The 23,946-nt window shown below is 46.4% G+C and overlaps 1 protein-coding gene and 1 long non-coding RNA gene across 2 annotated transcripts in view; one reads left to right on the top strand and one right to left on the bottom strand.

Moving 5' to 3' along the window:
- The window catches only part of LOC142891071 (NLR family CARD domain-containing protein 3-like), a 96,821-nt gene that overhangs the window by 27,161 nt on the left and 45,714 nt on the right, over window positions 1-23,946 (bottom strand). The gene's annotated exons all lie outside the window — the stretch shown is intronic.
- Window positions 21,363-22,551, top strand: LOC142891206 (uncharacterized). The gene is made up of 5 exons (XR_012927198.1): window positions 21,363-21,487; window positions 21,638-21,731; window positions 21,837-22,175; window positions 22,257-22,388; window positions 22,487-22,551. It is a non-coding gene; the product is annotated as an uncharacterized LOC142891206 (long non-coding RNA).

Raw genomic sequence — 23,946 nt, forward strand, 5'->3', positions numbered from 1 at the left:
CTGGAGGACAGGACCGCAGTTCTTATAAATCATATTTACATGCAAATCAAATCAAACAAGTTAGTATGTCTCTAAGGGTTTCAAAGTAAAATTCATCAACATAAGATCAAACACATAGAAACCATATAATATCACAAAAGAATGGGAACTGGCTAAGCTAACATTAGCACAACAAATGACTCACCAGGTCACAGGCAGTGGCAACACTCAGCCTTGTTCAGTTCAAGTTGGCGCAATAGAAGGCTCCTACAAGTCAACAATGAGTCAAATGACAAAACAGCCTTGCAGTGCCCAAAACAGATCTCTGGTGGGTATATAAGAACCAACCTGTAGCTCATCTCTCATGTGGCTTCCCCCATTGCTTCCCTGAGAGTGAGCCACAGAGGCCTGATATACCCACACGCTGGTGGTGATTGGCTACACTAACCCACCTGACCATATGACATCACATGCAGGCTGGCCATTGTTTGGCCAGCTCACACATGTGCCTCCATGTCATCATAAGAGCGTTGATATCCATTGGCCACCTCGACCCATGTGATCATATGATAATTCCTGGGGCAACTGGGTTCAGCAACCAAAGCAATTTATCACCCTTGCTACATGTTACCTGTGAAAAAATGTGTGTATGACCTACCTGTGGATGGATGGAGAGTACCTGTGGGAAAACGTGGATGTATGACTTACCTTTTTTTACTTACCTTTTTTACTTACCTGCATTTCCAGTCGCTCTTCTGACCCTAAACCTAACCCCTAGCCCTAAACCTAAACTTAACCACTTTCCTAATCCTAACCCTAACCGCTTTTCTGGCCCTAAACCTAACCACTTTCCTTTCTCTAATCCTAACCACTTTGCTAACCCTAAACCTAACCTCTATCTTTTCCTAATCCTAACCCTAACAACTTTTCTGGCCCTAAACCTAAGAACTTTCCTTTCTCCAAACCTAACCCTAACCACTTTCCTAAACCTAACCCTAATCACTCTTCTGGCCCTAACCCTAACAACTTTCTTCTTACCTAAACTTAACCACTATTCTTAACCCTAACCACTATCCTAATCTATTCTAGACTTTTCTATCGTTTCATTCTTTCACAAAAAAATAAATAATAATAATTTAAAAAATTAAAAATGTTATGCCATCCAAGTCACGCAGTATCTCAGTGGTGAAGGGAGTGCTTACTGACCTCAGATTTTTCATTGGAGATGATACAATCCTCACGATAACTGAGCAGCCTGTAAAAATCCTTGGAAGGTGCTATGACGCAAGCCTGAAGGACAAAGACCAGGTAAAACAGCTGTGCACAGACATCACCAAAGGCCTACAGTCGATTGATAAAACCCATCTGCCTGGCCGGTTGAAGACCTGGTGCCTACAATTTGGGTTGCTACCCCGGATGTTGTGGCCCCTTGCAGTGTATGAGGTCCCCATCTCAACAGTGGAGAAGCTGGAAAGAGGAGTCACTGCATATATAAAAAAGTGGCTTGGGGTTCCACGCTCATTTAAGTGTGCAAAAACACGACTCCAAATGAGGCTGAACGAGTCCAAAGACTTAGTGGTGAGGGAGAATGCACCAATTTTGGCAACCGGGCGCAAATGGAGACCAACAACAGCAGTGGAGGAGGCAATGTCAGCCCTCAGACATGCTGACATTGTGGGACATGTTCAGCAAGGAAGGGGAGGCCTTGGACTTACACCTAGCCATCCAACTTGGGCTAAGGCCTCCGCTCCACAGCGGAGGAAGATGGTGGTGGAGGAAGTACGCCGTCAGGAGGAGGCTGTGAGGTGGGCCAGGGCGGTGTCCCTTGGCAAGCAGGGGCGGTGGACACGATGGGAAGGTGTTGAGAGGAGGAACTTCAGCTGGAAGGACGTATGGGCAATGGAGGCAAGCCGCCTCAGCTTTTTGGTCAGAGCTACATACGATGTCCTTCCGACACCAACCAATCTCCAGCAGTGGATTGGTGAAGACCCGCAGTGTGCCCTGTGCGCCATGCCAGCTTCCCTCAGGCACATTCTCACAGGGTGCAAAACCAGCCTCGCCCAAGGGCGGTACACTTGGCGTCACAACCAAGTGTTAAAGGCCCTTACATCCTCCCTGGAGGGCAAGCGCATTACCAACAATTCCCAACCACCCCCTGTTTCCAACCCCCCATGGGAAACTGCGTTTGTCCGGGAGGGGGCTAAGGTAATCAGGGGCAGCTCCACACCATCGGAGAGAGGCCAGCTGTGCTTAGCTCGCGACTGGAAACTGCTGGCGGATCTGGAAGGCAGCTTGTTTTCCCTCCAGAGATTGCCATCACCATCTTAAGACTGATTTAGTGCTCTGGTCCCCCTCCCTAAAGAAGGTTTACATCATTGAACTCACCGTGCCTTGGGAAGAGGCAGTGGATGAGGCAAATGAGCGGAAACACCTGCGATATGCCGATCTAGCTGCTGAAGCTCAACATCGTGGCTGGAACACAGAGGTACGCCCTGTGGAGTCGGGTGCAGAGGTTTCGTGGCAACATCAACTGCCAAACTAATGAAGGACATGGGATTCATGGGCCAGAGCCAGCGTTCAGCCATCAAAGCTGCATCAGAAGCAGCAGAAAAAAGCAGCCAATGGCTCTGGCTGAAAAGGAAGGATCCCTGCTGGGCTCCAAAAGGCCAAACCTAAAAGGAAGCGTCTTCCTATTTAATTGGGCATGGGATGCAAGCTCAGGTTTGATCACCCTGGAGCTGGCCGCCTTCGGAGAGGGTGTATAGTTTTAAATGGCCGAAACACTCCATGATCTGAAGGAAACTACTGAAGATGCATCCCAAATTTCAAACAGTTGTTGTTTTTAGTGTTCACCAATGAACTTTGCATGCGCTTGCACAAAGGATGTTAACACCTCGTCCCGTGTTTTGGAATCTGAAAAAATTATAAAATTAAAAAACTTTAAAAGTACAAAAAAAATAAAAAAACAATTAAAAGACATAAAAAAGTTATAAAGATTTAAAAGCGTTAAAAAAGAGAGCAAATTTTTTATTTATATAAAGTGTTAAAAATCATTTATTAAAAAATGTTGAAAAAAAAAACGTTAAAAAAGTGTTCATTTAAATAAGCGTTAAAAACCGTTTCATTAAAAAAGCTTTAAAAAGCGTTCATTATTACAAAAGCGTTTGGAGCAGCAGGTCATAAATAGAGGGAGAGCTCATTTCTCTTCTAGCTCTCGAAGAGCAAGCATCATTTTTCTTGTGTGCCCACACCTGAAGAAGGCCAATTCAAATGCCGAAACGTTGTTTCTTTGTTTACTTTTGGCACACCTTCCTTAGTTGTTTGTTGTTTTTTATTTGTTTATTAATAGATACATTCTTATTAATAAATAAACTAACAAATAATAATAAATAATCTAATACATAAATTTATCAACTGATTATTGGATAATAAATACAAACCACCTTACCAGATGGAGTGGACGGAGGTCCGCTACGGCAAGCGCCGTCAGCAACCTCACCCCCGACAGCGGGACCAGGGTTTCGGGAGGGCCGGCAGGGGGATGGAGAGCGCTCGGGCCTTTTCTCCTTATCCTAACCCTAACCCGCCTAAACGTAACAAATTTGACCTTATACCTAAACTTAACCAATTTGAGATATACGCCTAAACTTAACCCCTAATTTGGACTATGCCTAACCCTTATCTTAACCCTAAACCTAACCAAAACCCCTTACCAACGTCTAACCCTAACCCCTTGTTCTGTTTCTATCCACTAAGCTAAACCCTTACCCCAGTTCTATCTAGTATTTAATTCCTTAGCTCATTTTCCTTAGCCTTTTAGTTATCCCAAAAATTTCTAGAGTTAGGTCAGGAGGTAGGTGTTTATTTCCTGGCACCTTTATTTTGGAATCATCTTCCAGCCTCGGTGAGGGGGGCAGACACAGTGTGTTTATTTAGGGGTAGACTTAAGACCTTCCTGTTTCTTAAAGCTTATGGTTAGATTCCATCCACTGTCAGTTAAGCTGCTGTAGGCTTATGCCGTGGAGAGAGATCTTTCGCTACAGGGATTGTTGCTCTGTGCAGGCGGAGCCTCTATCACTCTCCTCACCCAATCAATCTTTCACTCTATCTACTCTGTCCAAACTAGCTCTCATTATGCTTTGTACAGTATGCTCGATGTGCATGATACTGCTGCAGCCTCTGTGTCCCCGGCAGGTGATGACCACTGTGCCAGGAGCTGGATTGTGCTGTCCTGGGGGTCTTGGTGTCATCGTTTCATCCCACCACCACACTTAGGACCTGGACTTGTCCTGTCGGCAGATTGCATGGCTACGCTACGCTCTTGCCTTCCAAAGCATGGGCAATTAGCCCAGCTGACAGCTGTCTCTCCTCTATTATTGTATTTCACCCCAACTACTCATAGGCAGATGATGGCCCTCTGGAGTCTGGTTCTGCCCTAGGTTTCTTCCCACGGGGGAACACTGTTTGCCCAATAGTGGGCACTGTTTACCTGGCCAAGCAGAGAGGGCTTGCCAGGAGCAGCTCTCCGCGAACCTGGCCAACTCTCGCGGGGTTCCCCGAGACTCTCGGCCCCGTGGGAGCGACCAATCAGAGCCACCCCTGGCTCCCCGCTCTTTTCGAGCAACCACAGCGCTCTGCAAAAAGAAATCGGCATTAATCACCACTCGATTACAGTGATTTATGCATGTTACAATCATTCTGCAATTATTCATGTTCATCATTCTTGTTGCCTTGCCTAGCCTGAAGAAGACCCAGCAGGGTCGAAACGTCGCGATCAGGCAACATTTCACCGTTTTTTTTCATGTTTTATTTTTTTCAAATTTCATGCAGCACTTTTTTGCTCCCATGGCTCCCCTCCTCGGACTCTGTAAATAAAATTCCTGTCCAATAAATCACCCTGAATAATCACTGGACTCTGCAACTCTTCATCCTGCCCGGGTAAGAGACTTTTTTTCAACCACGATCGCTGCAACCCCCCCGGGCGAGACTTACGGCTCGACCCGCTAGCATGAGCAGCTACTTCCGGGACGATCGCCGTGACCAGGGGCGCCCCCAACCCCCGGCGAACCAGCGCCGGCATTGGGATTGGAGCCGGGGGACACGGACGGACCGTGCCATCCCCGATCCCCCCTTACGGGTGGACCGGGCACAACACCCTCGTCCTAACCGGCCAGAGCCTCCACGCTTCCGGACTCCGTCCCCTCCGCGCCGGCGATGGCCGAGCCCGGATGGACACCGCACCCGACCAACTGTGAGTAGACGAGACGGGGACAACAACACCGATCGTCACCACACACGCCACAACTATGAACTTGAAAGGGACAATTATCGTCATGATGATCGCCATTACCATGACAATGGGAGGCATTGTTTTCGCCGCGAAGAAGCGCTGGTTGACAATTACTGCACACGGCGCGCGGGCGGTGCTTCCCGTGACCGCTCCCGCACACGCAATTATGGCCACCATGAGCCGGTTCCCCACCGACGGCCCTTTCGACAGGGGAACCAGGACCAACGGTTCCGCCGTAACCCACCCCGAAGTTGCCCCCACACAAGCACACTCACCGAAGCCCCGACTCGCAACAGCCGCGTAAACAACAACACGGAGGCGCACCCGACAGACCCGCCGCGTCTCCCGGCCCCAGACGCGCGCTTTCAACAACTGGTGCGCAATTTACACCAGATAATTCGGCTGACCCACCACCTAGAAAACGTTTCCCCAAAGGGTTTCGACCTAGGCTCCCGCATGATAACGCGCACAGTGGACCAACTTTGCGCGCTCATCAAACCTGCCGCGCCCACACCAAACACGACAGACTTTTTGAACGGCAATGCACGACAGTGGGGCGTCATTACCCTCCAAATTCTTCGGGAACACTACGAAGACGCGCGAACGTGTGTGCTTGTTGACACCTTACCTGAGTTGCCGCAGGACTGGAAACACCTTTTCCAGGTCGCCACGAGGTGGGCCAGGCGGAACCTGGCCCGCCTGCGGCAATCCACAGTGGACCAGGCGGAGGAATTAATCCGGGAGCTCCTGACTCCAGACTGCTGCTGTGGAGGAGACCAGGCCTCCACCACGTGACCAATCACCCCAGCAGCACCTCAATCAGACGGCTCCTCCCCCACCTGCTCCAGGCTGGGTGCACAGGGAAAACCCGGCCAAGGAGTCCACCGGACCGGAGCCACCTCCCAAAAAGGCCCCACCGCGGCCCCCTCCACCCCGCCAGGTGGGGAAAAGCACAACAGAGGCACAGACTCAAACACCCCCCTTACCTGTAACACCGCAGGCCATCAGGAGGGGCCCCGCCCACTCAGGCGCAAGACGGGTCCTCTCCTTCCAGTCTCCAGTGCTTCCCCTCACACCCACCATCGACCAGGGGAATGAGAACTCTGGGACCTCCCCCACACCGCCAGAACCCCTGGCCACGCCCATCTCGCAGGAGTGGTTCCGACACGAGCCCCTGGCTGACCTTCCGGCTCCTTCCCCAACTAGGGGAGAATCATGGCTGCATTCTCAGCCACCACAGCCCGCCCCACTGCCCCAGAGACGGCCAACTGTCGCCCAGAGCATCCTGGTGAGTCTGGATCCCACTCCACCCACCACCGCCACCACACCACACCACACATAATTGAGGAGACCCAGCCCCCCGCCTCCCCACGACCCCTGGTGCCGGTCGTGGTCCTCCGGGCAATGGTCCACAGACCCCAGTCCCCAGCCGACGCCCCAGAGGACCTGCAGTCAGACCAGGACTCTGACGGGGTCCTCATGTCCTTTGAGGAGTTCCAGTCACCCGCCAGACCCCGCACCTTCACCACACCGTGCAAAGTCACCAAACACCTGTACTCCAAACACAAACTGCTGGACTGGGGCCTGAGCTTAAACAAGAAGTGGGTCATTCTGGGCGACTCCAATGTGGGCCGCTTCCCGACGCACGACATTGCCGACCTCCAGGTGGACTGCTTCCCTGACGGCAATTACAGACACATTACAGAAGTCATCATTAAAGCCACGTCACACACAATGGTGGAAAGAATGATTTTATTCTTTAGCCTGGCCTGCAGGAAACAAAAGGTCAAAGAGACGGGCATCAAACAGCTCCGGGCAGCCGTCCGGATGGCCCAAATCCTCCTCCCTGGTGTCCAGGTCTTCATCCCCATCATCAACGTGCCCGAGGGGCTCCTTGCCGGTGAGCGAACAGCACTCATCAGAATAAACAAATATGTGGCCCACACCTTCCCCCACATCCCACCCCTTGATGATGAGCTGGTTGAGACCACGAGCGGGGACCTGTGGACAAGAAACACAGCAAAGGCCATCTTCACACACTGGGTCACTTATTTAAACTTCACGGCCCCATAAACCCCTCCAGGCCGGGGCTCACCACTCCCCAGCCAGACCAGGCACCTGCCGCCGGGGCAGCCGCCCCCCCCACACAACACAAAAACATTGTGATTCTGGCCAAATCATTTTCCCTGACCCCCCCGCAAGCCAGCCTCCTCAACCGGGGCCTCACCTTCGTCCCCTAGGTGGGCACCCGCACGTCCAGGCTGGACCTGGAGATGGACCTCCAGACCTTCTACAGGAGACTCAAGCTGGCAGCCTACTTTGAAGGCGCGAGGGACCGCGCCCCCCTCCCCTTCACTCCGCCCTCCCTCTGGTTCCCGGCTGAAGCTGCGCTCCCTGAAGTGGTCAACAAACTCATCGACCAACTCATCGACCATAACCAAAAAGCAATACACCTACCTCCTCGGCGACCAGGAACCCAGCATTAGAAAATTCTACATCCTGCCCAAAATCCACAAAGACCCCTCCACCTGGAATCCCCCCTTCATCATGCCCCCAGGACGTCCCATCGTGTCCGACTGCGGCAGCGACACAGACTGGCGGACTACATTGAGTACTTCCTGAACCCCCTCTCCATCAGACACCCGGCCTACATCAAAGACACTTACCACTTCATCCAAATCATCAAGGGCCTCCAGGTCCCCGCCACCTCCTTCCTCTTCTCCCTCGATGTAGACAGTCTGTACACAAACATCGAGACCCCGTCTGGCCTCGCGGCGGTGCGCCGCATGCTGGACCGCTACCCCGACCCCGCCCGCCCAGACGACGAATTAATCACACTATTAGAGATCAATCTGACCCGAAATGATTTTATTTTTGACCAAAAGTACTTTTTGCAAATCAAAGGAACAGCAATGGGCAAGTCCTTTGCCCCGTCCTACGCCAACATTTTCATGGCCACCTGGGAGGAGAAGGCCCTCGCCCACTGTCCCACAGCCCCCCTCCACTACTACAGGTACCTGGACGACATCTGGGGGGTCTGGACCTCCTCCCTGCAAGAATTCCACGGCTTCATCCAGCACCTCAATCAGCAAGACCCCTCCATCAAGATGAAATTCGAAATCTCCCCCTCCCACATTGACTTCTTAGACACCACGGTGTATAAAGGCCCCACGTCCTCCCACACCACCCAGCTGGAAACCAAGGTGTTTTTCAAAAAGACAGACACACACGCCCTGCTCTTCAAGACCAGTTTTCACCCCAAACACACCTTCAGGGGGATTGTGAAGTCGCAGCTCCTCCGCTTCTCCCGCATCTGCATAGTCCAGGCCGACTTTTTTGAGGCGACCCGGACCCTCTTCCGGGCCCTCAGACCCAGGGGCTACTCCCGGTCCTTCCTCCGGTGCTGCTTAAGAACATTTAAAGAAACAAAGGTCAGAGACACCAGGGAAATCATTCCCTTTACATCCACATTTTCCACTATGAGCACACTTTTCAACAAGACACTCAAACACAATTTTAATGCTCTCATCCCCAACTCAGGCATTCTTGACAATTTTAAACTTATTGCGGCCTACCGCAAGAATAAGAACTTAAAGGACCTCCTGGTCAGAGCCAAATTGCCCCCCATAGTGCCCCCACGCACACCCACTAGTTTAGACCAGCTTAAGACAGCCTTTTGTGTCCTCTCATACGCACGTAACCAGTCTTCCCAGAACCTCTGCAGGATCAGCCAGAGAATCGGCCCCGGTGACACCAACTGCGTGTACCTCCTCTTCTGCTCCACCTGCGGCAAGCAATACGTGGGGGAGACAAAGAACAGCATCCTCACCCGCCTGTGGCAGCACCGGTACAACGCTGCCCACAATCAGCGGGCAGACACCCCCCTGATGCAGCACGCCGGCCTCCACGACTGGTCGGCCTTCAAGGTTGCCGGGCTGCAGAAATATCGACATTGGTCGGACAGGGAGAGGAGGGCCTGCGAGAGGTCGTGGATCTTCTGCCTGGGCACCAGAGACCCACACGGCCTCAACCTGCAGTACAGACCCCACACCCTGTGACACAGACACACAGCAGCACCACCACAGGACAGAATGGACCTGAGCCTCTCCGGCTCTCTCTCTTTCACACATACCCTATCTTCATCTTTCTTTCTCTCCTCTCGCTCTCTCACACACACATCCACACACTGACATTCTTTTTCTTTCTCTTTTTCTCTTTTTCTTGTTTTTTTTCTTTTTTTTCTCTTTTTTTCTTTTTTTCTAGCCCCAACCCTGACCCTAACCCTTAACCTAACCCCTTGGACCCCACGCCTAAACTGAAGGTCACTGACCCCACGCCTAATCTGAACATGCGCGCCTAAACATAAGGTCACTGACCCCCTGACTTGCCCACCCTCCCTCCTTTTCTAACCCTAACCCAGGCCCTCACACTAAGCCTAACCTCAGTGCCCCCACACCTAATCACAAGGCCCCCCACCTCACGCCTAATCTGAAGGCCAATTGCCCCCCTCCCTCCTCTCCCCCCCTTCTTGCTCTCTCTCTCTCCCTCTCTCTCGCTCTCACACACACACACACACACACACACACACACACACACTTCTTTCCTCTCCTTCACACTCTCACTCACCTCCTGATGGCCGCACGCCACCGACCGGAGCCCCACACGGGCCTTCCCAGCATCCTGCCAAAGACTAGAGAAAAGTTGTAATGTGATTTCATTCATGTATTCCTGCCTGAGGCTCGTGCACGCTCTCCACCTTGACCCCTTACCCACTGTATTTATAGTTTGGTTCTTTAACCTTGGTTGTAATTACACTGTTTGCCCGGCCAAGCAGAGAGGGCTTGCCAGGAGCAGCTCTCCGCGAACCTGGCCAACTCTCGCGGGGTTCCCCGAGACTCTCGGCCCCGTGGGAGCGACCAATCAGAGCCACCCCTGGCTCCCCGCTCTTTTCGAGCAACCACAGCGCTCTGCAAAAAGAAATCGGCATTAATCACCGCTCGATTACAGTGATTTATGCATGTTACAATCATTCTGCAATTATTCATGTTCATCATTCTTGTTGCCTTGCCTAGCCTGAAGAAGACCCAGCAGGGTTGAAACGTCGCGATCAGGCAACATTTCACCGTTTTTTTTCATGTTTTATTTTTTTCAAATTTCATGCAGCACTTTTTTGCTCCCATGGCTCCCCTCCTCAGACTCTGTAAATAAAATTCCTGTCCAATAAATCACCCTGAACAATCACTGGACTCTGCAACTCTTCATCCTGCCCGGGTAAGAGACTTTTTTTCACCCACGATCGCTGCAACCCCCCGGGCGAGACTTACGGCTCGACCCGCTAGCATGAGCAGCTACTTCCGGGACGATCGCGGCGCCCCCGGCGAACCAGCGCAAGCATCGGGATTGGAGCCGGGGGGCACGGACGGACCGTGCCATCCCCGATCCCCCCTTACGGGGGGACCGGGCACAACACCCTCGTCCTAACCCTCTCTTTCTTGTTGTGGCTCCTTTAAAGGACGACCTTTGGTTTTAAGCCCACACTTAGCTCATCCTAACCCTAACCATTTGTTCAGTACGCCTAATCTTAATATTAATTTTACACGTCTCAACTTAACCTTTGTTTTTTTACACGCCTAATCTTAAAATATACTTTCTGACGTAAGCATAACCCTGACTTCTTTTCTAACCAGAACCCTTTTGGGGCTTGCCTCACCAGAACCAGTAGTCTTACCGTGCCTAACCAGAACCAGTAGTCTTACTGTTTATCAATTCCTTTACTGGATAAAAAAAATCATCTGTTTAACTTCATTTTTAACCTTATTTTTAAATAATATTTTTTTCCAGGAGCCACAACTTTGTAAATATTAATTTGTTTTGATTTGATCTTGTTTGCTGTGCTTAGTGTGACTTTTTAATTCTCATTTATTGTTGTTTGAAATTTAATTTTGATGTGTACTTGCCTTTTTTAAATCTTGTCCGCGAGAGGGAGCTCTTGCAACTCTCAGCTATGCGGAGCAGGCCCTGTAGGGGGCGATCACACCCCGCCGGCCCAGCTAAGGTTGCCTTGTTAGGTAGTGACCTAATTACTTAATTGCCATCATGCAAACACTGCATTTAAGCTGTTGGAAAACCTCCCATTTTCATTATGGTGCGTGTCAAGTCCTTCCCTAGTTCAACCCCAAAGGACGCGAGGACAACTCAGATGTGCCAACTTAATCACTTTTTATTCCCTTCCAACTTTTGATTTCTGGTTGGTTGGTTACATCAGTTGATTAGTTGGATAGTTCATCAGGTTGTAAACCTTTAAACACAAAGAAATCAAGTTAACATCTTAACTCAAATGTGATTGGTTAACTGAATTGCAGAACATGATTAAATGATTACATGACTTCTATCAAATTAAATTTTAGCAGGGTTTAAATGTTTAAACAGAATTTTAGAAGATAACATAGCTATCTCTGCTAAGGCAAATATAATCAGTCAACATAAATGTATCACACCTTAAGGGTAAACAAAAATGTTTCACCGACCATTGGCGTCTTTGGAACGAACATTTTGGTGAACTTGTTGGGCTTGAATTTTTTCCTCCTGGCTCTCTCCGACGGCAGCTTTCAGACTGACCTGACCCTACTACTCCTCAGGTGCTTTCAATCATTGGGTGATCAGGAAATGCAGCTGGTTTGCTGCTGCTGGTGCACTCTGGGAAGTGTAGTCGTTCTCAGTGCACTCCCATTCCTGTGCTTTAGCTCAACAGTGCGGGTTCCGTCCGGGTCGTGGAACACTGGATCAGCTCCATACTCTCCGCCGGGTGCTCGAGGGTTCATGGGAGTTCGCCCAACCAGTCTACATGTGCTTTGTGGATTTGGAGAAGGCGTTCGACCGTGTCCCTCGACACATCTTGTGGGGGGTGCTCCAGGAGTATTGGGTCCGGGGCCCTCTGTTAAGGGCCGTGCGGTCCCTGTATGATCGGAGCAGGAGTCTGGTTCGCATTGCCGGCAGTAAGTCAGACTTGTTCCCAGTGCGTGTTGGACTCCGGCAAGGCTGCCCTTTGTCACCGGTTCTGTTCATTGTTTTTATGGACACAATTTCTAGGCGCAGCCAGGGGCCGGAGGGAGTCTGGTTCGGGAACCACATGATTGCGTCTCTGCTGTTTGCAGATGATGTGGTCATGTTGGCTTCATCGAGCCAGGACCTCCAACGTGCGCTGGGGCGGTTTGCAGCCGAGTGTGAAGCGGCTGGGATGAGAATCAGCACCTCCAAGTCCGAGGCCATGGTTCTCGACCGGAAAAAGGTGGTTTGCCCTCTCCGGGTTGGTGGGGAGATCCTGCCTCAGGTGGAGGAGTTCAAGTATCTCAGGGTCTCAGGGAGGATGGAGCGTGAGATCGACAGGCGGATCGGTGCAGCGGCTGCAGTGATGCGGTCGCTGTACCGGTCCGTCGTGGTGAAGAAGGAGCTAAGCCGAAAGGCGAAGCTCTCGATTTACCGGTCGATCTACGTTCCCACCCTCACCTATGGTCACGAGCTTTGGGTAGTGACCGAAAGAACAAGATCGCGAATACAAGCGGCCAAAATGAGTTTCCACCGCAGGGTGGCTGGGTGTACCCTGAGGGATAGGGTGAGAAGCTTGGCACCCGGGAGGAGCTCGGAGTAGAGCCACTGCTCCTCCGCATCGAGAGGGGCCAGCTGAGGTGGCTTGGGCATCTGTTCCGGATGCCTCCTGGACGCCTCCCTGGGCAGGTGTTCCGGGCATGTCCCACCGGTAGGAGGCCTCGGGGAAGACCCAGGACACGCTGGAGGGACTATGTCTCCCGGCTGGCCTGGGAACGCCTTGGGGTCCCACCGGATGAGCTGGAGGAGGTGACTGGGGCCAGGGAGGTCTGGGCATCTCTGCTTAGGCTGCTGCCCCCGCGACCCGACCCCGGATAAGCGGTAGAAGAAGAAGATGGGCTTGCTGGGGACTGTGGAGCCCCAGCAAGCCAAAAAAAAACGGGATAACTTAAAAAGAAATACAAGGTGGGTGTGGACTTGAATGATGATGTGGAAATTAACTCATATTTGTTTTAACCATGCAAATACACATGTTGCTGACGTGAATGATTTCCACTGCCTTAGGATTGCAAATACCCAGGGACTGGAGAGGGAGTGAGCAGGAAGCCCACCGCTGCAACCTGGCCCTGGTTTGACCTCATGGATGAGGTGCTGGGACAAAGGCCTTCCACCGCCCCCCCTGTTCTTGATTCTCAGCTCTCCAGTTTCAATTATTTTCATCATCATCAGTTACTCTATTACTCATTTTCTAAAACTGGTTCTTAAAATGTACAAAATGTGGGAAAACGTCAGAGAGTTTTAAGATTAAAGTTTAACAGTTTTGTGTGAATAATACAGTGGAATGTGTAAATGAGGGGAAGGGGGGCAGGCTTCAGTACTCAGCCCCATCCATATCATTTGCATTTGAAAGGCCAAGCCACCAGCTAACGACTTTCGCCTGGCAGCTTCCTGAAAACCTGCTGTATTCAGGAATTTGCCGGTCTGCGTAACACATTGCTGCAAACTTCCGGATACCTCCGGGTAACAGCAGGTTTGCCTGAAGTTTACCGTGCCCGGATGCAGCCCTTTTCATGCAACACACACACACACACACACACACACACACACACACACACACACACACACACCAGACGTATATGAGTGTATGTATATGTGTTTCATATATCCATAGTTATGTAGGAAAAAGTAAAAGAAAGGTTTGTTTATACCTTCTGTCACCCTGTTTCATTAAAATCTAATTTTCAGGTATGTGGGTTTAGATTAGGCTTATATATGTTTGGATATATGTGGTACTTTATAATTAAGACGGCTCAATATGCTTGTAAATGTAATTTCGTTTCTATCTGCTTATTTCTTTTTCGTTCTTCCTTTTTCTTAATGTTGTCCCAGTTCGCAAAAGGGGCTGTGTGATTGTGTGATTGTGTTTATTCATCCTGTTCTTGTTTTAGTCATTGTCGGTTTTATTGGTTTATCAGCAACGAAACCTACACTACATACATGTTCATCATACACAACTAGCGTAGGCGGACCTACCAGTTTTAGGGTCTGAACGGCCTTTTAATTGGCTCTCTGAGAGCGGGATACTGCCCTCGTCCCGAAACTTTAAGCTAGTGAATCTCACTGTGCTGTTCAGAAATTTCTCATCCCTCGTTTTGTGAAGGCCTTGTTTTCGTTTGTTTCCCCTCTCATACTTTGTTTGTTTTTGTCGTAATTGTTCGTTTTTGTTTGAATTGTTTGTGTCGGCATTAAGCCAACTTTTTGCTTATATTAAGCGGCAGCTGACGGCACTGAGACTCGCTCCGAGATCGCTGCTTTCATTTTAATTTTTTACCTTTTTCAACTTTTTCCCTTCCACGATCTCGAGACCGATTTGTCATTTTTCCTTTTTCTGTTTTTAATTGGCTCAACGTTTCGCCTTTGAGGTAACCCAGTAATTTGTTTGATCACCGCAATCGTCTCGGATTACGCAAAGAAGAGCGCAGGTCGATGCTGAACTGCCAGTGAAGACATCTTCCAGACAAGAGCAGAACGGGCTTCCAGCGTCTGAGCTTGGTGTGTACATCTGAGCTCCCTGCGTGCTGCCGGACCCGAACGGCCCAGTACGATCTCCCAGGACCACCTTGGAGGACCATCAAGCGGCAATCTCCCGATCCCCTGCGGGCCGACGCTCATCCAACGTAAGCCTCGTCACTCGCTTTTGTTCTGAAGTCTGGAATGCATCATAATAAATTTAGTCTTAAAATTCTAAAGCCCGTAAACTGTTTGGTTGGCTGTTCTAACAGCTGAGGTCATAATTTTTCTTTCCTTTTATTTTGCTACTTTAGGTCTCAGTTTAGGGTCTTTCATGCCCACACAACACACACGCACAACACGCATAGATACCCTTCGTTGCTGGTGGTGTTTTTGTGGTCAGTCATACTGCTTCGTTTAAATTGTTTGGTGTTTGTTAAAATAAGTGTATTGAGCCTGACATCGTTGTTTGACTGGGTTATTAAAATGTAGTTAAAAATCCCTGCATACCGGCCAAGAACTCACCGTTAAGGTGAAACGGTATTGAGATTGGTTCTAGTGTTTCTTGCTCACACTAACAATCAAGAGCAAGTGGTGCTCCGTAAATTTCATATCAAATATTCTTTCCTCTGTCCCGAGTCGGTCCGTCCGTGGGAGTAGGGACGGCGTCACGCGTCCTCCCTGTCCCCTCGGAGTCCCTCTAGCGGTCAGAGTAAGAACGGCATGTAAAATCCATGTTTATATATTTGGCATTCCGTTTCATTCCTTAGGGAGTTTGATCGGTTATATTAAACAATCATCCTCCCTCCACTACTTTCCCAAAACATGTCATGGTGTGTTTACTTGTTAACTAGGTATTTTCGAGGGTGGAAATGCTGATTTGAAAGTGTCTCAATAACTTTGCTTAGCATTTTTCGGACTAACTGTTGCTACTCTTACCTATGTTATGCTTGTGTGGATGTTTTATACGTACTGGGGAGCGCACTTCCTCCCCAGTTCTTAATGTATTAGGTTATTGCTACTACGTTGCGCCGACCATACAGAGACGCCACTACAAGTGTCAGTTTTCATATGGTCAATGTATATACCAACTCCTACAGTTTCAAATCCCGCATACCTCCAGTCCCCATAACCTTTCGTAAAGGGGGGAGCGGGCGGGGTCTGTTGACAGGGGGAGGGTGAATGTACAGTTTGCTAAGAAGTGTCTCTGAATGTTCGTTGAGGGGGAAGGGAGGGCGTTGGGCAAAGTGTGTCTCACAGCATTTTCTTTTCCCCCTTAGTCTTTTAATCGCCAAATACGGTACAATATTATATTTTACGAAATAGTCAGGAACCCGAACAACGAAACGGTCGCAAAAGGTGGCATCATAATCAGTACAATACATCATATAATATGTATTAACTACCTTCACACAGATGGCAAGTCCCGCGAAATTCCATCGTGTGGAGGACCCTGATGTGAAGAAAGAGCAGACCTGCAACTACTTACTGTGAGTTCATGTCCATAAAATGTTATTCATCACAACCAACCAATCATTTTCACAATCTTAGTTTTCCTGTTTTCCAGTACTCCTGCCAAGATCACAACTTGCCACGTGCAGATTTGTATAATTTATCCAATGAGGCATGTGGCAAGGCACTATCCCTGCTTTGTAGAGGTGCGCAGAAGAGCTGCAGCTGAGCAAAAAATAAGATTCCTCAACAAGGAATTGGCGAAATTGCGCCAACAAGTTGAAGGTCAAAAGGATGAAGAAACTTTGATTACACTTCTTGATGGTAAGATGTCATTTATAAATGTTTTATTGTAGTGCATAATTGTCACAATGTAATCACAAGTTATTAGTCAAGTCTAGTAGGGTTGTGAATTTTTGTGTGTTTCACAACTCAGTTTAATATTATTTGGTACAAATTCAATTAGAAATCACTCTATTATTCATTTTCTAATAAAAAAAAACATGTTTTCTCAATTGGAATACACATTTTTAATAACTTACAACCATTTAATTTATATTTTGACATAGAGTTCAATAGTATCTATCCCAAGTTGCTAATATGAATGCTTGAATGAATTTTGGTTAAATGCTGTCATAATTGTAAGGTACAATGTTTCATCAAACTGTAAAAATGTAAACACAAATGTAAACCAAGACAACATGTTGTCTGATTTATTCATAATTTCATCTAGATCATATTCAAACTGTGTTAGATGCTTGTAATTAAATATCACAACATTAGATTGTATTTCAACACACAGTCACCAAAATGACAAAATTAGTAACATAGGCATCAAATAAAAGCTGTCTACACTTTACTCTGTTACACAGCCAATGGGAACCGGACAAAAAGTTGTTTTTTCAAAAACTCAATTTCTACTTCTTTTCCCTCAAATTAGCTGAAAACAGAAGCACAACACACATAGGTCATTACGTAATACATCCAACAGTCCAGAGAACATGTCGATATTGCATTTAACACAATTGAAATATCAAATACTTCCCACAATCGTATTAATTGTTGACAATTTATGTAACACTAACACATTTAACCTGTAATTTCTCTGTTTGTTCTTTTCATTAATATAGGAAATTTCCCTGAATGGCCAGACCACGATGAGCCAAAAGCCCTTCATGGTAAGATGCATTTGTATATTCATTATTATGGTGTATATTTGACACAATGTATCTGCATTGTACTTAATGTGTGATCATGACATTACAGATTTTTTTAGTTATTTTTCCTTACCTTTTTTTCAATGCAGACAACGTGAAAAGCAAGGGGAAACCATTCAATATTGAATGTGTCGATGGTAAGATGCACATGCATATTTATTGTTGCAATGAATATTTGTCATTAACCAATAGCACCTTAATTATTGTTGATTAATGTGTCTGACAGGTTCAGACCCTAGTCATTTATGCGTTTTGCTGCTGGGAGGACAGAGACACAAGGAGAGTTAAGTCTTTCTCATATGAGGAGAGCAGTCACAGCGCACGCAGTTACACGGCACTATACTACTCTGCCTACGCTGTGATTGAGAGCCTCCTTTATTTAGGAAAGCCCTAGTTACATGAATGTGATGACTCCTCCTAAAGGAGGGGGAATGACTGTTTGAGGAGCCATCGCACGAAAACAGCTAGCACAACAATCAGCTCATTAGCGGGTATCATCTTGTCAGCAGGGGGGTGTGCATGCGTGACCTTGCAGTTAGAACACTGCGTTTCTCTTCGTGCAGATCTCGAGTAGGCACGAGTTTCGAGCATAACAGGTAGATAGAGCAGCTGCAGATAATTATAATCATGAGAACATTCCTTCCAGTCTTTGCTGTCCATAGCTTGAGCATAACAGCATTTTCTTATCAGTGTCCCCAAAAGACTTTTCCTAAATTATATTCTTTTGTTTGTTAAAGAAAACAATGTGACCACAGCACCACCAAAGAGTGAATTGCCACTCATCAAATGTCAGGATTGTAAGGTACAATTTAATATAATATTTTGGTGTACATTTGTCACAATTTAACTGCACTTTAACAAAAATATCCTGTCATTTAATTTGAACTAATTTTTCCTCTTATTTTTTTAACACATTTTGACCACAGGAGCAACAGCAGAATTGCCACCAGACATGGCATGTCTTGACCTTATTGTGGATTTATTACAATGACATGTATTGTCACAATGTTGAACCTTAATAAAATCTACTCATGTAACCCCAACATAATTTTGTTTATAATTTCTGTCTTTTCTTATATAAACCAAATGACCACAGCGCCATAATGTTAACACTTCTTAATGGTAAATACAAATGTACATTGAATATTAAGATGAATATGTGTCATCAGTACTGAACCATATTAATTAATGTGTCTTTTGTAACCCTAACAGATAAACAAATTCGTTGGAGTTTTCATCACCTGTTCAATTTTGTTAAATAAAAAAAAAAATAGGTTGTTATTATAGGTTTTTGTGTTTTAATTTGTTGTATATATATTTGTGTAAAATAGATGTATTGTTGTTATAATTTTGTGAAAATAAAAATCATTGTTCTTAAGTTGCCATTGCATTGTGATTTCAATTTTATTAAAATGGATGGATAGATAACCGTAATATAATTGATATGGCTTCGAACATATTGGAAAAGAAAGTTCTCTTCTTGTTTGAACCCCCACCCCCCAGAAAAAACAAACAAATTAAATGTTTCCTTTATTTATTCACTGGCCTTGCCGACAGTTAATTCAGTTAGATCATTAGATTCCTGAAGACCTGAGCTAATTTTTGGATTGCTCTGCAAAATTCTTCATCCAGTGTTGTAGGGCAAAAAAAAAAAAAACGCGCAAATCAGCATGCACTGGTGGTGGTTGGGGGGGTTCCCATTTCCCCTATCTTATGTGTAGCAAGGTAACTGCGGTCAGCCCACGCACCCCCCTGGTGATTGTTTGTTACTTTTTTCTATTGCTTTGCAAAATTCTTCATCCAATGTTGTCAAACAAACAAGGAAAATACAAATAACGAGCGGCATGGATTTCCACGAGCACTTCCAGTAGGGGGCGGTTCCCATTTCAGCCATCTTATATTCAACAACGTACCTGCGGTCTGCCCTTCTCTTCCCTTCATGAGGTAAGCGCATGTCCATTCTGCGTGTTTGAACTGAATTTTTTCCAGGAATAACTTCATTACTTTATACTTGTAAATGTATGTGTACAAATGAAAATGAGTTGTTTTGTGTGAAAACACTGCTTTATACGTGCCTCAACATATGTTTAATACCACGTAGAATCGAGCAACACTGACAAAAGTTTTTGTCTACGTAATAGCTTGTTGCCTTTGTGAGCCGAACTCGAGGCTAATTTGTGCCACCGAATTAGACATGATGGTTGTGTTACTATATACTTGTGTCTAAGTTTGTGTACATATGAAATTGGGTTTTCCTCAGCTGAAAATGCTGCTTTATACGTGTCTCAACATATGCGTAGTAGCATGTAGAATCGAGCCACACTGACTTAAGTTATCGTCTCGCTACTAGCTTGTAGCTTTTGTTCCCCGAGCTGACGTTAGCCTATACTACTGTAAGCAAACATGGTGGTTGTTTTTACCCGTTTGGTTTGTGGTAATGGTGGAACGCACCCAGCAAATCTGTTGGTATATTATGCATTCGATGCGCCTGAGTTTGTTTTTGAAGCTTGATCAGTTTACAATGAGGTTGCTAACCTAAGTGCTTCCATTTTTGTGTCAAACAATGCCTTTCGAGCCTAAGCCTAGCGCGATGCTTACATGTACTATTCAGAGTGGAATTGTTGTTCTGCACATCAACTCAAACATATTGATTCTGAAATGTATTGATGTGGACCTGGCAAAAATTAAAAATAGGGTTGTCAAAAACATTGATCTATCGATTATAAATAATTACGATACCACTTTGCCGAAGTTTAGATATATTAACACGTCTCCGTGACGAAGCGAAACTGTTGAGGTACAATAGTGCCCCCTTTTTTCTTTAAATTAAATATTTGACCCGTTACTATGTCTATATCGTCAAATAACATTGTATTTAAATATTTCATTGATTGATACATTTAACAATTAATGTATTGAATAATTTTAGTTTTGACACTTTTTTCCTCCTTGCAAACCAGAGCTCATATGTATGAATGACATACAGTATCACATGACAAATGTTTTGTCTTTTTAATTATCTGTTAGTTATTCTGTTAACATTTTGCAACTATTTTCATATGTCTAACTCACATGGTGTAGTTTCTGTCAAGTAGATTAAGTGCAACAACTTATTTTAAATGTTTCCAAACATCTGATGTTATGTGCAATTGTTAACTATACATTGTCATGCCATCAACAATGATTACTGTATTAAAAAAAAAAAATCAGCTTTTTCTGTCTGTTGCAGAAAAGAACCCTTTTGCTTTGGCAAAACTTGGACTGACTTTTTGGACTATTTGCATTATCACTTGGATCACCCCACTTTCTTTTCAACACTTAGATTCTCAAAACACCACACATTTAATTTTACACACAAAACTTTAAACTTCTGTTATCATTGTCTTTCATTGGAAATTTTAATGTTCAGATGCCGAAAACCAAGGCATTCCGTCGCTGTCTGGCCATGAAACAACGCCTGGAACAAAAACAGGATTGGACAGCATTGCCACCTAGAAAGGACTTAGAACATGAAATCATGAACATGGAGATACTCGCGACGTTCAGCCTGTGTTGTTATGTTGTATTCCAAATAAATCTTAAACATGTTCATATTTTTGATTTTTCTTTTTTTTGGTCAATCTACACAGGGCGCGGTACTGGTCAGCGACCTCGGGTGCGAAGATGGCCTGTTTCACTCCTGACTGACAAACAGTGCAAGCTCGTTCTTAAGGCCCAGCAACCAGACAAGGTATGGGTTGTGATTTTGTCAAGCCACGAGTTTCTTTATTTTTCTGTCTTACGAACGCAGTTTCTCTTCCTGCTGAGTGTTCTGGTGGTGGGAGACTCACATCTCCGTCCACTTGTTTTGCGTCGATGCCCGAGAAGTGCCCTTCACACCTGATGCAGTCTGTCAGTTCTCGCCCCGGGCAACAACCCTGAACACAGGCTTGTAACAGACTCCGCCCAGGATTTTGCTGCGTTACTGGCAACTGTGTTGGACCGCTGGCCCAAGGTTTGTTTATCTGCTGTGACAACAAATTTGAACATATGAATGTCATCACCACTTTCTTTTATCAATATCAAATAATTACATGATCTATAGTTCAATAACAGTAATGTTCTTGAATTTTGCATTTATTTTATTTTTTTAACTATTTTGTAGGTGTTTGTGCTTGACTTTCCACCTCGCCTGACTGTCAAGCCAGAAGTACAAACAGCGCTACGTCAAAAATATCATTGTGTTGCTGCACGCATGGGTGTGTAAAATATGTATTTGTTATATTTTTTCTCTTCAGTGACAGTGTTAAGATATTTCTTAGAATTATGTGATTAGATAATTGATTATGCAACATTTCTTCCAGGTTTAACATTTGTGTATATGGCCGATCACCTCCCCCTTCGTCAGCTGTACATGTGGTGTTATGGTGTAAGTTTTGCCTTCTTAAGCCTTACTTGCTCTTCATTTGATCTGACATGTGTTAACATGTTTTATGTTTAGGTGCACCTCAGGACTGATTTTGGTGGAGTGTCTGCATGCTGCAGTGCTCCGTCAGCTCGCACCCCCTTCACCTAGGCCAGGGGTGTTGTGCCACAACCAATCATCGCCAAGGGTGTCTCCCAGAGTGGTTGTGACGGGTCCTGTCCACATGCCAGTGTATGGACCTGCTCCTGAATGGACTCTGGTTGGACCGGAGGTTGAGGTAACCTGTTCATCCCTTTATTTTAAAAATCAACCCTTATCCTAATTTGACTATTATTTCCTCTGCCCCTTTTTCTTATAGACAGTACCAACAGCTGTTGAGACAACATTTCAGACAGACATCCCATCCAATCCAGTGTGGTTCAGTGAGGCTGTGCTGGACCACATGGACACCGTCGTGGACTCATCTGGCAGGGTTTCCCTAGCTGCCATGGTAACATTCACAAAAATACTTGACACAACATATGTACAGTACATGTACAGTATAATTAGTGTGTTACTTTGTTTATGAATTAATTTCTGTTCTTCCAGATGTCCAGCATGAGACGTCGATCAGCACGTGTTGCTTCAAAAATCAAAACAAACAAGCGACAGGTTGGTATTTGGGATATCTGTATTTCATTGTAAGCATCTTTGGGATAGGACAATAAATGCAATTCTTTAAACTTTGTGACCTTGTATTTGCAGGTTCTGGCAACACGTTCACCTGTCCACATGACTGAGTCTGCCTCCAGCAATGTCACAGCAGTTCAGCAGGTTTGTACTTATTCATTTCCACTTCATCACCTGCGCGTGTTTTCCTTTCTGTTTCTCATTGCATAATTTTACGTTTTTCCAGGCGATGCGGCAGATGACCTGGGTCGTGCCAGTGGTTCCTGTGGCTCACGTAGTTCCTGTGGCTCCCGTGGTTGCCAGCGCCAAGCCCGAGGAGGCCAGCACCGTCCAGGAGGCAACACAGAAGATCAACAAAGCTAAGGATGCTTTTCTTTCTTCTGTTGCCTCCGACTGCTCCGCTCATTCTATGCTTCGCACATGTAACATTTGTGATCCATCATCAGTTAGTGAAGATGCAGTGGTAGATCATGGCACTGGTATTAGATTAGCCAAAGTTCTGCATGTTTTTTTTTCATCAAGGAGAAACCGGTCATAATTAAAAATTCCCAGGAGTGCAGTGTATGGCCGTGGCTTTAGTCAGTTTAGCCAAACATACATTGCGCAGTGTGGAGTCTTGGGGTGTGCATGATCTGGATGCAAATTTAATTCAGGGTGATAAAGAATACGCAGTTGTGCATAGCAGGAAAGCAAGTGTTCGGAAATACAAGCATCTTTCTGTTCCAGATTTGCCACGCGTCGTAGAAATATGGCAAATATGTGCGTTTCTGGAGACAGTGACAGGCCAAGTGGGCCTAATGGAACATCCATACATCACCGACAAGAGGTGGCTTATTTTTCGAGATGGACTGGAGAGGGTGTTATATCAGTACAGCACCTCTATTTTGACACTGGGAGGGTATTCTTCAGCCGCCCATCATCCATGGCAATGGCCGCTTTGTGGTGGTTGACAGCAACTCACGTAGTCATGTTGGCTTGACTGCTGATAGTGGTAAAAGTTCAATTCTGCACTTTGCATCTTTTGAAGACTTGCACCATTACTTTTGTTGTTTCCAAGGGCTTTGAATTGTTGGGTTTTAACATTTTTGAGTTCCCTCCCAAAAGTCCATCACCACCACCTGGCAGCCATGTATCTGAGTGTGTTGTTTTGGAGAAGTCAGCACCAGCTGATATCAGTGAGCCTGATGATTGTGTTGTTGTAAGTCCAGACCCAACTGGCAACAGTGACCCACCTCAGAGTAGCAAGACTCACTTTGACACAGATAATTCTGACGTACAGTTTGTCAGTGCTGTGACCAATGATGAGTTTATTTTCTGTCCTCTTGGTGTTGATATTTGTGTTGACCTTTGTCACAATTTCAATATTTGGAACGCACTAC

Source organism: Nelusetta ayraudi, unplaced genomic scaffold, assembly GCF_046127955.1.
Source record: "Nelusetta ayraudi isolate G7.1 ecotype Tasmania unplaced genomic scaffold, CSIRO-AGI_Nayr_v1 ptg000028l, whole genome shotgun sequence".
In the NCBI taxonomy this organism is placed as follows: Eukaryota; Metazoa; Chordata; class Actinopteri; order Tetraodontiformes; family Monacanthidae; genus Nelusetta; species Nelusetta ayraudi.